General features: G+C 42.5%; 1 non-coding gene across 1 annotated transcript; it reads left to right on the forward strand.

Annotated features, from left to right (window-relative positions):
- The first annotated feature begins 7996 nt into the window (after window positions 1–7996).
- On the forward strand, window positions 7997–8070 carry TRNAW-CCA (transfer RNA tryptophan (anticodon CCA)). Its single transcript has one exon. It is a non-coding gene; the product is annotated as a tRNA-Trp (tRNA).
- Window positions 8071–9474: the final 1404 nt, after the last annotated feature.

Here is a 9474-nt window from a genome sequence, read left to right on the forward strand (position 1 = left end):
TCCGTAGATGCCTTATTCAGTCTTAGAGCTAAGAGTTAAGCGCTTAAATCAATTCAAACCGTTTGGTTGCTAAATGCAAAAAATTTATCAAAAGATTTTTTCATTACTACTATAAAGCACTACATTACATAAACAACCACATATGCCTTTAATGAGGCTTTAAAGCATTATGCTAACTACATTAATTATTTAAAAAACATAAAGAAGTCAAAGGATAGGCCTTAACAAGTAGACAGAAGATAAAGTCACGACTTTTTTGAATTTCTTCTAGTGGTTTTCCCGGTCACCGAGGGTGACAGCCCGCACTATGAGTGCTTGCTGCTCCTCCTGCAGCACTTGCAGCCTCCTCTGCCTTTCCCTTATACCCTCTCTGGCAGCGCCAATGCGCTCTTCTGCCTCTGCAGGATCTCTTGCTCTAACATTTCTTAAAAAGAGGTTTAGCGCTCTACGACGCTCTTCAATTTCATTTTTCAGTTGCCCCATTTCCGCAGCAATTGCGGAAAGCCTGTTTGTAACAGCCATAGCCATACGTACTATTACTCAATTTCTTTGATTGAATTTGGTAGAACACTTATCGAGCCTCTATTTATAAGTGGTAGGGAATCTCGCCATGCGTCACAGAATTAGATGGCAGGCACAATTCACTAGTTCTCCCACTACTTTTCTGCAGTTGAAGACTCTCATGCCTTTTTAATGAAAAACTGGCTGGCTCTGGCTACCTTGCGGAGCAAACAAAATCTCCCCAAATCACACTGCCTGTATGAACAAACAAACTTTGCACAACCAGCTTACGTAGAAAAGATTCCATGCCAATAGACTCGTGACATCCATGTACTGAGTCGTCAAATGAGCCACGTTAAGAAAGCCCAAGCTTATACGCATTGGCCCACAGGGTGTCCCAAGAGGGCCCGAATGAAAGACCCAAGCTACATGAAACCATCAAAGAAAGTCTACAAATAAAGACTTGGCCTGCAAGCATTGCTTTCTCGATGGAAGCCCACAGAAGGCCAAACACAACAAGCCTCACTGCATCATCTGTGCAGAAGGCTGCGCAGAAGGATCCTTCGTTGTCATGAAGCCCTTTCCTTACTCCTCAATATAGTCTATGAGAACGTTTTTCTGACCAACTCTCATGGCTTTAGGAGGGGGCGGGCCCCTAAGCTAGCTCTCGCCTTCTTCAGGATTTGCTCCACAATTCCAGCTATGATCGAATGAATGAAGTTAGAAGCTAAGGGCTTTGGTCGAGTGCTTTGCCAATCATTCTTCTATGTACGAGAGTCATAAGGCAGGGGAAAGAAAGGCAGCTAGGAAGACAAGCTAATCCGAAAGGGCCAGCCCGAGCCAAGGACTAACAAGAAAGAGGAGAGACCGAGATGTGATTTGGCAGATGTACAGCAAATTTTGTGAGAATTCAGAGCACCTGTAGGTCTAGCTTTCTAGTTATCTTAAAGCAAGTTTTGCAAATTAGGGTCTTATCATTGCTTTTTAAAGTAAAAACTTCCAAACAAGATCAATTATTTTAATGCTTTGAGTTTATAGTAAAGAACAAGAGACTTTTTCATTTGGTGAATTTTAAACGTTTTCTTTATGGAAATCAAACTTGGTCTCGGTTTTCCTGGAAAAGTCTTGAGCTAACCTCTTTAACTCCCCATCGTCATCTCTAGCACCACACTCACATCTCACCATCCAAGTATCAGATCCACCTTCGTACCTCAAAGGCGTGTCTAAATCTATCCCACTTCCACTCACACCAACTCCTGCTCCCGATTCAACTACTCCAAAAAGTACTTCCATATCCTCCATTTCATCCAAGCCTTCGATTCCGATAACCACAAACCATTCTGTGATAAAAGAAGTATCCCTCAGTGCACTTTCAGCTGCTTTCTTTAGGTCTCCAATAGTTGCATGCATAGGCACTACTACTATCTCACCAGGTGGCAAGCCCCTCTTGACTTCAATTTCCTTATCAGTTGAACTGGGCAAGAGTCGGCAAATGATTGTCAACCACTGCTCTTCCTCTCCCTTTGGTCGAGCTACTTTCCTCTTCCTCATCCCTAATTGGAAATTCCTTCACGAAGTGCTTGGTGTCCAATATTGCTTAAGTAGCCAACTCCACCAACTCTGATTCTGGGTATCCTAGCAGCACATGCTCATACAGATAAAGCACATCATTGCTAACATCAACTCCAGGAACTAGAGCTGCTGATGAAAGGGACTGAAGAACTATCTCTTTCTTTTCTTGCAATGCGTTCACAATCACTTCCGCTGCAAACTCTAGTCTTCTTTTAGGCCATCTGCTATCCATGTGAGTAATAACAGTAGTGAACTTCCTATAACTCACAGACTTTTCCTTCATCGGGTGCTTGATCTGGAGGGCTGCTCTGGTTGTTGTAATGAGCTAAGAATCTCCAGTGCTCTTTCATAATTGTGTTCCGTGACGCCGAAGCTTCCTTGGCAGAACCTGTACCCCCATCTACCAAACCAAGAGTGTCCGTAAGCAACGCCATGGAGAAGACGAAGGTCCATAGACCGCTTCTTTGGTAGATCCTCAACAGTGATTTTCCTCTCATATGGTTCCCTCCTTATGTGCATAAAAATAGTATTATATATATATCTATATATATATTACTATTAATTTCTTCTTCAAATCGACCTAAAAATAGAATAAATTATAAGTGTCTTAGCACCTTTTCTTTACTCGTGATTCAGGCAATCCAATCTTCCGTGTGTAAGGTGGAAGCCCCCCAAAAAGGTTTTCCATTAATGGGTGATCAAAAGCATCCGGTCGATATTAGATAGAATGCTATAAACCTTAAAAGAGAGATTTTTGAGGGACCAGGCTTTGTCGTTTAGTCCTCTGAAAGTGAAATTGCTAAAAAAGAAAAAAAGGGATACACCAACCATCCGCTCCGAGCTGTGTACCTCCGTCTTGAGTTGCTTTGCCGAAGACTCCTCGCGTTTCTTAGTTAGAGAGTAAAGGGCGGTGTAAGTGGTTCCCGCACCCCTCTTTCTCAGTTTGAGCTGATAGACTTCTTCTCCTATTCGCGAGAGTTTCACTTGCTTAGGCTTCCTCTTGGCTTTGCTTCATCCTCTCCATTTCTAGCCCTTGTAAGTTGAGTTGATCCAGAAAGGTATATATTTAAGGCACCTCTAGGAGGGGAAAACGGCTTCATTACCGAAAAACATTCGTTTCAACATGTCGAGGTATCATACGATCTTCAGAAAGGCGATTTCTTGGATAGTAACCTGTTCTGTTGGCTTGGCCCCTTCCCCGGAGGGAGTCTTTTTTAGTAGTTGAGAAGCAACCTCTCTTCCCGGAGCGTCAAGATGAGTTTTAGTTACAGGGTTATTCACAGGTTTGAGTGAGATACATTACATATGATTTTAAGCAAGGAGCGAACGCAGCTGTTCGTCGGAAAGACTTCTCCTCTTCTCCTTTTGCACCGCCCATTTCGTCGTCTACTAAATAATATATATGATCCTGTAAGGGTAGGAACTCTCGCTACCTTGTACGTAAGACTTTCTCTTTATTCGCGAGAAAAGCATGCCAGAATCTCTTAGGTAATAGTTGCATGCGGGAGTATTCCGAATGGTAAACTATATATAGGCCTAGGCAGTTTAGTTTCCCTTGTATAGCTGCCCTTTCCGAAGTTAGTGAGCCTAGCTCAACCGTTGGGAGAGGCAGAAGCAGCAAGGCCTCGTCATCAAGATCTTAGTCAACGGCATCTGCCAACAAACAAGTCTTTTACGCCAAGAAGCTCTTCTTCAGTTCCGCGTAAAGAAATTGCTTGATGAGATAAGTGCAGGTATTCTACAGTTTCCATTGCATTTCCAAGGTGAAGATTCTCGTGTTCGGTTAGCAGGAAGTGAAGCTTTCTTATCCAGGAAGTTACTTTTCGCAATGCAAGTCCTGTTTATCAATTAGTCGAGTCGCTTTTAATCTGTTTTTGAAATCATCCGGTTGAGCTAAATGGAAGGCAGAATAGGGCTACGGACCTTGAGAGAGGTGGGAATTTGGATGAGCAGCTGCATAATGAGACAAATACATTCTCGCGAACAGCAGCCGCATCATACCTATAGGTGCTGACCCTTGGTTACATTGGTTCTAATCTGCAGCTCACTTTTAAAAGGAATTATTATCGCTTAGCGCTTGTGCTAAGGAAGATATATAGATTTGCGGAAGAACTCTGCCGCCCGAGAAGCTTGAGCTTGAAAGCGGTATCGTACACACTTATCTTTATTCTCGTAAACAAAAACCGGGAGAAGGTCCATTGAAAGAAGGAATTCGCGCCTACCATAAACTCCCGAAGAAAGATCCCGAGAATTTCTACCCACTAGGGGACTTTCGCCCGAGGATACGGGAACATGAACAAAAGACCGTAGGAGTTGGGAGCAGCCCTCGCTTCGCTCATGCGTAACCGCGTGGTTAAGTACTCTATTCTATATTGCCTTACTAAACCTTACTAAACAAAAAAGAAACAGCAGGATCTGCGGTAATTGGTCGCTATGTTGTGTCCCATCAGCTTGCTTCTGGCGAGATGAATAGCTTGTTTCTTCCATTCCGACCTTCGATACGAGGATTCATCCGAAATCGATTGGTTAACGCGAAAGCTGGAATTACTTCGGCCGTGGCACGATCATAAGAGCAAACCCTAAAGTCTATTTTCCACAAACGAATGCCATAAAAAAAGGAGATGAGCTTGCAAATCATTAAAGGAGATTAAGTAGGAAAGTCCTACCCCGAATCCATTATAGATTAATTAGTCAGCTGCCGCAGCTGCCCGGATATAAAGTAAAAAGACAGGATTTCCACTTCAATGGTGGGAAGGGGTTGTGACCTACGACCACCATAATAGATGAATGCATTAATTTGAATTTCTACAACATGGCACTAAGGCAACCAACGTTTTCTAACATATGTGAGGTGCTAACGGGAAGATTGTAATCTTTCTTTAATTGATCCTAGCTCTCGCCTTGGTGCTTGTGATGCAGGGATACGTGAGTCACCGCCTAACTATCAGCCTATACCCAAAAACGATAAAGGGTACAAAACTCGATCAACCCCTGTCTTCCATGGATTATTTGATTACGTAGTTCGACTGGATAGTTTAACCTGGGATTAGAGCCCATATATGTGTACCTGGAGGGGCTTGTACCCTAGAGGTTGCCAATCTATCGATACCAGACTCAACTCTAATAATATAAAAAAGAAGTGAGTAAACTCCATAACGTAAAAAGACCGAAATTAGACCACTAAAGCGACGACCTAGAAGGGTACCCCTTCAACCCCTATAATTGCTTGCTGAAGGACAACTCTGGGAAGCTTGAAAAAGACCAAATAACAGTAACATAATCACAATATCATAGATTAGGCCGAACATTTCATTCTACTTAAGAAAAGAGGCCAAAATAGAATGTGCAACTCAGCCCTTGACCCTTTGGGATGCGATTGATCTGTTTTTCCAACTAGACTTTTCAACCTAACCCAAAGTTATATTCGTAGGTCGGTTACTATATATCGTAGGTTGGTTAGGTCGGCTTGCCTCTAACCTGCTCTCATGACTGCTAGATTACATACTTGACTTTTGTTCCTTCCTGCGTTTATATTTTTCATTGTCTTGAACCTTTATTTTTTCTCTTCGGTGACTCCCTCTCCTTTCCCTGCGCCCGCGGTCAAGCTACTTCGTTCCTTTCATCAATCAAGCTACTTCGTTCCTTTCAGTCGAGCGAGTCTAGCTCCCCTGCTTGCTTTAGAAATGGAGGGCTAAATAGCGCCTAGCTCCCAGTCATAACAGTTGGAAACGCACGGCTAGGTCAATCAGCATAAGAAGAATCCGACGCTGAGGATTGACTCTTCTCTTTTTAAGGAGTTTTCTTAGTCTTTTCTTGGAGCTAGAGCATCTAGGTCTTTTATGATATGATATTGAATCATTCCTTCTTCGTTTACAGCAAAAAATAAGACTTACCTATGGAATGAATGGGAAAGCAGCTGCTTAGACATAGCCGCTATCGCCCATGGCAAGGGTGAGTCTTTTCTTGATTTGCTTGCTCGAGGAAATGTATTCTGATTCCCCTTTCTTTTCTTTTTATTAGTTTTAGGGTTGGGTCTGGCAGAGAGGAAGTACAATCAGCTACACCCGCCCTTGTGCCTCGTCAACTGGTTATCTTTTTTCCATTCACTTAGCCGGTGCTTCAGGTGGAACTGCTCATGTTGGGCATCCAATTAGCGCAGCATTGGGTATTGGTTCATTAGCTACATCTATATATAGACCGATAAAATGCAACCACTTTATATTAGATATTAGGAAGGGAGATTTCTATTCAAATAGAAAAAGAAAAAAGAAATTGCGTATGAAATACGCCCAAAGACTCCCATGCCTTTCTTGGTTGGACCAACCAGATTTCCGACAAGTCTTTCTGTTAGAACAAGAAGCGGAACTACAAGTGAATCTTAATCATTATGGATAACCAATTCATTTTCAAATATAGTTGGGAGACTTTACCCAAGAAATGGGTAAAAAAAATGGAAAGATCAGAACATGGGAATAGGTCTGATACCAATACGGACTACCCATTTCAATTGTTGTGCTTTCTTAAATTGCATACCTATACAAGGGTTCAAGTTTCGATCGATATTTGCGGAGTTGATTATCCTTCTCGAAAACGAAGATTTGAAGTGGTCTATAATTTACTGAGTACTCGGTATAATTCACGCATTCGTGTACAAACCAGTGCAGACGAAGTAACACGAATATCTCCGGTAGTCAGTCTATTTCCATCAGCCGGCCGGTGGGAGCGAGAAGTTTGGGATATGTTTGGTGTTTCTTCCATCAATCATCCGGATCTACGCCGTATATCAACAGATTATGGTTTCGAGGGTCATCCATTACGAAAAGATCTTCCTCTGAGTGGATATGTGGAAGTACGCTATGATGATCCAGAGAAACGTGTGGTTTCTGAACCCATTGAGATGACCCAAGAATTTCGCTATTTCGATTTTGCTAGTCCTTGGGAACAGCGTAGCGACGGATAATTCAGAATCAGAATAGGTCCAGTCCAGGGGACAAATCAATAGGAAATGCTATTTGCTTTGTAAGAATAAGAATAAACTTCTATGAAATGAAAGAGTTTCGCGGGAATTGTCTTGATCATCGGATATCATTGAGAAATAGTAAGAAGTGTTATTGAACGATTTCCTGCAATTCTTCCCAGTATGGAATGAGTAAAGAATCAAGCTACAAGTCTCGATCTATACAAAACGCACTGGGTTTTTGTGTTTCTTTCGGTTTCATTGATAGCAGAAGAGCCTTACTCTATAGGGGCGCTAGCGCTTTACTAATATCAAGTAAAGGGGCCAAAAACAAACGTAATAGGCTGCTACTCTAGGCTCGCTTCGCTTCTTCAAGCTCCGCCCCTTGAAAACTAAAGCGCTAATGCGCCTTATATTTTTTTTTTTGTAAAGCAACCTTTCGCGCTAGGCGCTCACGTTTTTTGTCTGGGTGGAAGCTGGCGGCAGGGCTTGCTTAACCGGATACACGGAATTGGGATCTCTTTCGCATGCAACTATTTCTATCGGGAAAGCCTCGCTTATTCAAAGGGCTGATTATTTTATTTAGAACCCCTTTGAATAAGTAAGTAAGCGTTGGTAGGAGCGGCGGGATGATGAGTATATAAATCAATAAAGACCCAAAAAAAGAAATGGCAAGAGAAATTTGATATCGATGGAGGAAATAACGATGTGGAAAACAGGGCAGGGATTCTCTACAATGACCATCGTAGACCAATTGAAAGGGATGTAGCGCTGCTTGGTAGCGCCTTTGTTTTGGGTACAAAATGTCACGGGTCCCAATCCTGTCATTCCTACCTATGACTTCTCCTCTGGGCAGTAACGAGGGACCCATTGAATTCGATTCAAATTGGGGACATAAAAAATCTTTTTTTTTGGGGGTACAAAAAAAATCCTTTTCTTTACAGTCGTATCTACTGTGATAAGAAAGCGCTCTTAGTTCAGTTCGGTAGAACGTGGGTCTCCAAAACCCGATGTCGTAGGTTCAAATCCTACAGAGCGTGATTCCGGTCTGAAATAACTTCACTAACTTGAACAGCAACCTGAATTTTTCCTCCTGCGGATGGGGAAAAAAGAGAGGGTTCCAAACCTAAATAAACATCCGATGTTCTTCTTTTTAGGTTCTACTTTCTTTTAATATTTAAGAGTCCTTGCTAGGTCAAGAAAAAACCTTTGGATCTAATACAGCAATGCTTGCATCACCAATATTGATTGTTCCCATTATTTTTTTGTTTGTTCTCTTTCTTTCATCGAAGACTATATACTTAAAAACTTGTTATTGTACGACCAAAGGATTCGAACAAAAAAACCTTTTCTACAACCATGAAAGGGGGCCCTCGCGGTTCCATATAAAGATGTCTGCTTGCTAATTCGGGGATTGATTGAACGATGCGAACCAACGATGACCAAGATCCAAAGACCAGAGACTCCCTTACAAGCGGCTGGCATTCCTATCCTCTTTCTTCTCTGTCTCTCCATCGTTCTGATTCTTCCTATGGCGGTCTAAGTCTGTGAGTGAACTTCCATCCGTTCTAAATCCATCCGTCCGTTATTTAGCTCATAGTTCTGGTGGTCCTCTCTCCTTCAGACAAACCTCGGGACTAAAGTCATTTCAATCAAGGCTCCTGCTAGTGCATCCTCCCGGAGAAATGAATCGAAGGGCTCAATAGCGCCAGTGGCTCCATCTCTCCCTAGCCGATTTAATGTTATATTTAATTGAACCATCAGCAGTGGGAGATCTATAGTATGGCGTATTCACCAGGTAGGAAGGAAGGTCGGTAAACCACAGTAAAGAGACTGCCCTTACTTCGTAACCTTCGCATCTTTGTCCTATCGAATGCATTCTCAGCCTGCCGTCCCATGCTTCCATACTTCAATTATTATGAAAGGCGGAAATTCAAAAATGATTTTTGTGGCATGCATTCCAGCTCAGCTGCATGTATATAGTAGAGATCAACCAATGGTTTGAGTTCTTCCCAGGGGCCTAATTCATAGCTTTAGTATCAACAGCATGAATAAGGCACCAATCTTTAGGCACTTCTAAAAACTGGACAACTTCTTTACTTTTCTCATTAAACTTCCGATTGACCGATCTTCTTCATAGGCCTTTCAACTAGAGCTCATGAGTAGTGCAACTCATAGTATGGTGGATGGGTAGCTGTATTTGTCCTGTTGAGCTGCTGGTGAATGTAGCTGGTCCCTTCATCTGTCCGACTCGGAACTATTATAGGAGCTGCCGTGACTCCTTCTCCCATGTCGAGATTAGTGAAGGGTGGAAACACTGGGTCTCCCAATGGTTTTCCATCTTGAGATACCGGATCTTGCTGCTGCTACTTGTCCTCCAAAGATGAAGTCAAGAAGAGAAAGCCTCTCCCTAGTCATGAGCCTATTCTTTAACCAGCGATCTC

The sequence above is a fragment of the Prunus mume genome, linkage group LG8, assembly GCF_029339155.1.
Source record: "Prunus mume cultivar Tortuosa linkage group LG8, ASM2933915v1, whole genome shotgun sequence".
Classification (NCBI taxonomy): Eukaryota; Viridiplantae; Streptophyta; class Magnoliopsida; order Rosales; family Rosaceae; genus Prunus; species Prunus mume.